Source organism: Dromiciops gliroides, chromosome 1 (assembly GCF_019393635.1).
Source record: "Dromiciops gliroides isolate mDroGli1 chromosome 1, mDroGli1.pri, whole genome shotgun sequence".
NCBI classification, from domain to species: domain Eukaryota; kingdom Metazoa; phylum Chordata; class Mammalia; order Microbiotheria; family Microbiotheriidae; genus Dromiciops; species Dromiciops gliroides.
This window is the reverse complement of record NC_057861.1, coordinates 574,335,191-574,338,987: the sequence shown is the minus strand read 5'-3', so window position 1 is coordinate 574,338,987 and position 3,797 is coordinate 574,335,191.

Sequence of the window (3,797 nt, the reverse complement as noted above, 5' to 3'; positions counted from 1 at the left end):
GAACTTCTTTGAACCTCTATTTCATCACCTGTTAAAAAAAAGATAGCAATAGCCTTAATCTTGCCATCATCCCTACATGTACCACCTCTGTGTTCAAGAATTCTGAAATCTCCTTGTCCAACCATATCTTTTCACCTCTCCCACTGTCTTCTCTTACAAAACCCAACTCTTTGTCCACACTATGATCTTTTCCCTTCAATTCTCTCCCAGGCCATCTCCCCTGTACTGGTCACTCTCCCCTCTTCTCCTCATCTTGATCCCATGGTGAACCAATTCTGTTCTATACTGTCATCCTCTTTTGAATCCCTAGCTTCCTTATTATATATTATATATTATAATATATTATATTATTATATATATTATATTATATATTATACATTATTATGCCAGCCAAGCCCTTGGATCATTCCCACAATTTGTTGACTTTGCTCTTACTTACATGCTGCTGAATGGAGTTGGAAAAAATCATGCAGCTGTTCTCAATGGGTCCACTACAAATTACTGGGCCCTCACTGCTACTAAGCAATTCTACTATACCTCCCTAATCAACTCACTATGCCAGTTTCCATAGTTATTCTTCCAAACCTTTTCTTCCCTCCTCAAGCCTCCCATGGCTCCCCCTCCCCTCTTTTAAGTGAGATCCTTGCCTCATATTTTACAGAAAAAATTGAGGCCATTTGCTGTGAATTGCCTCTTCCTCATCTCCTATCACCCTCTCTCCTCCTTCACTCTTGTCTCACATGATGAAGTGGCTCCTTACCAAGGCTAACCCCTCTACTTGTTCAAGTGATCCCATTCCATTTTGTCTCCTCCAACACATTACCCCCTCTGTCATGCCCACTCTTTCACTTATTTTCAATCTCTCTCTACTGGCTCATTTCCCATGGCCTATAAACATGCCCATGTCTCTGCTATCCTCAGAAAAAAACCCTTTGATCTTTCCATCTTTGCTAGGTATCATGCTATATCTCTTTAGCCCTTGGCAGTTAAACCTTCATCTACCATGAGTGCCTCCACTTTCTCTCTTTGCTTTCTTCTTAACCCCTTACAGTCTGTCTTTCTGACCTTGTCATTTCGTGGAAACTGCTTTCTCCAAAGTTATTAATGATCTTTTAATTGCCAAGTCCAATGGCCTTTTCTCAATCCTCATTCTCCTAGACCTTTGATGCTGTGGATGGCTTTCTTCCTTGATACTCTCTTGTGTTTTGGGACACCATTCTTTTACTTTTCCTCCTACCTTACATATCTGACCACTCCTTCTGTCTTTTGCGGGATTCTCGTCCATGAAGGCATGATATGCCTTCTAACCTAGGTGTTCCTCAGGGTTATGTCCTGGCCCCTCTTCTCCCTCTATACTACTTCACTTGATGATCTCATTAGCTCCCATGGATTTAATGACCAGTTCTATGCTCATGAATCTCAAATCTACTTATCCTGCCCCAATCTCTCTGCTTACTGCCAATCTTGAATCTCCAACTGCCTTTCAGACATCTCAAACTGATGTCATAGACATCTTAAACTTCATATGTCTAAAACAGAAATTATCTTTGTCCCCACCCCATCTTCCCTATGACTATGAGAGCAACACCATCCTCCCAGTCCCTTGGGTTTTTGTGACCCATCCTAGACGCCTTACTCTCTCACTCCCACCATCTGTTGCCAAAGCCTATTGATTTTATCTTTTCAACATTTCTCTGATCTGTCCCCTTTATCCCTCTGACATTTCCCCCACTCTAGTGTAGAGACACACACACTTATGTGTGTTATTCTGGTCCAACTTGAGAGTCAAAGTAGAAAGAGAGTTGGCCTCATCAGAGACATTTAGCTCCTGCCTGTAACATCATTACCTCATGCCTTGATTATTGCAAATAGGTGGGTTTGCCTGCTTCAGGTCTCTCCCCAATCCAGTCTATGCTCCATTCAACCACTCAAGTTATTTTCCTCAAGATGTGTCCCCCCCCCCCTCAGGCCCCCTCATCCTCCCAATAAACTCCAGTGGCTTTCTGTTGTCTCCAGGATCAAATACAAAATGCCCTGTTTGGCATTCAAAGCTCCTTGTAACCTAGCCAATTCCTACTCTTACAGTCTTCTTACACTTTACTCCCTGACACCTTCTCTTTAATCCAGGGACACTGGCCTCCTGGCTGTTCCAGGAACAAAACACTCCATCTCTTGGCTCTGGGCATTTTCTCTGTCCTCTATACCTGTATGCTTTCTCTTTTCTACTCTACTGTATTGCTTGGATTTAAATCCTACCTAAAATTCTACTTTCAAAAGCAAGCCTTCCTCAGCCCTTCTTAATTCCAGTGTTTTCCCTGTTATTATTTCCTTTTTTTTGGATTTGTATGCATTTATTTGCATATTCTCTTCCCCATTAAATTGTAAAATCCTTGAGGGCAGGGACTGTTTCTCCTTGTTTTGTATTCCCAGTGCTTAGGTGTTTAATAAATACTTATCGATTGATTGATGACACCTACTGTCTATCTGCTCTGGGTTTATCTTACATGTATCTGTTTGTTTACATGGTTTTCATTCCTCTGGAATTCAAGATACTTGAGGCAGAGATATTTTTAATCCTCAATTCAGCACAGTGCCTAGATTACCTTATAGAGTTGTTATGAGAATCAAATGAGGTAACAGAAAAATGCTTTGCAAACTTTAAAACAATATACAAATACATGTGTGTTTTCTGGCCCAACTTGAAAGTCATAGTAGAAAGAGAGTTAGCCTGTCAGGGATACCTGGTTCCTGCCTGTAACATAAAACTTAGTGTCTCAGGAAACTCTCTAATATGGTGTTAGTGAACAGATAAGGATCTGCACTGGCACCTAGGTGGTACAGTGCATAGAGTGCCTGGCCTGGAGTCAGGAAGACTCATCTTCATGAGTTCAAATCCGGCTTCAGATACTTACCAGCTGTGTGATATTGGCAAAGTCACAACCCAGTTTGCCTCAGTTCTTCATCTGTAAAATGAGCTAGAGAAGGAAATGGAAGATTATTTCTCTTTGCCAAGAAAATCCAATATCTTTGTATCCAACATGATTGAAAATGACCCAACAATAACAACAATAAGGATCTGCTGCATTGGTTAGGAATATCAATATAAGGTGTTTCCTCTGCCATTGAAATTACAGATTTAGTTTTTTTCATTTTCTTTTTTTTTTTTTTGGCAGGGCAATGGGGGCCAAGTGACTTGCCCAGGGTCACACAGCTGGTAAGTGTCAAGTGTCTGAGGCCGGCTTTGATCTCAGGTCCTCCTGAATCCAGGACTGGTGCTCTATCCACTGCGCCACCTAGCTGCCCCCCAGATTTAGTTTTTTTAAAAAGTCTTCTTTAGGTGCTATCAATTCAATGAAGCCTTCCCTCACCTTTCAGGTAAAAGTGCTCTCTCTACCGATTTCTCATAGTACTTTGCCTTTCTATTGATATCTTCTCTTGTATTGTAGTTATTATTATTATTATTATTTTTGCAGGGCAATGAGGGTTAAGTGACTTGCCCAGGGTCACAGAGCTAGTAAGTGTCAAGTGTCTGAGGCCGGATTTGAACTCAGGTCCTCCTGAATCCAGGGCTGGTGCTTTATCCACTGTGCCACCTAACTGCCCCCATATTGTAGTTATTTGTGGACATGCCATTTGTCCCCTTTTAGATTGTAAGTATCTTGAGTTCTGTGACATTTCTAACTTTTGTATTCATAGGACTTTGCATATGGTCCTTTATTAAGCATCGTTTGGTGGATTTAAGTGACTTCTATTGGGACCCAAAATAATTGATTTGAGCTTGAATTAGTGATTATGGG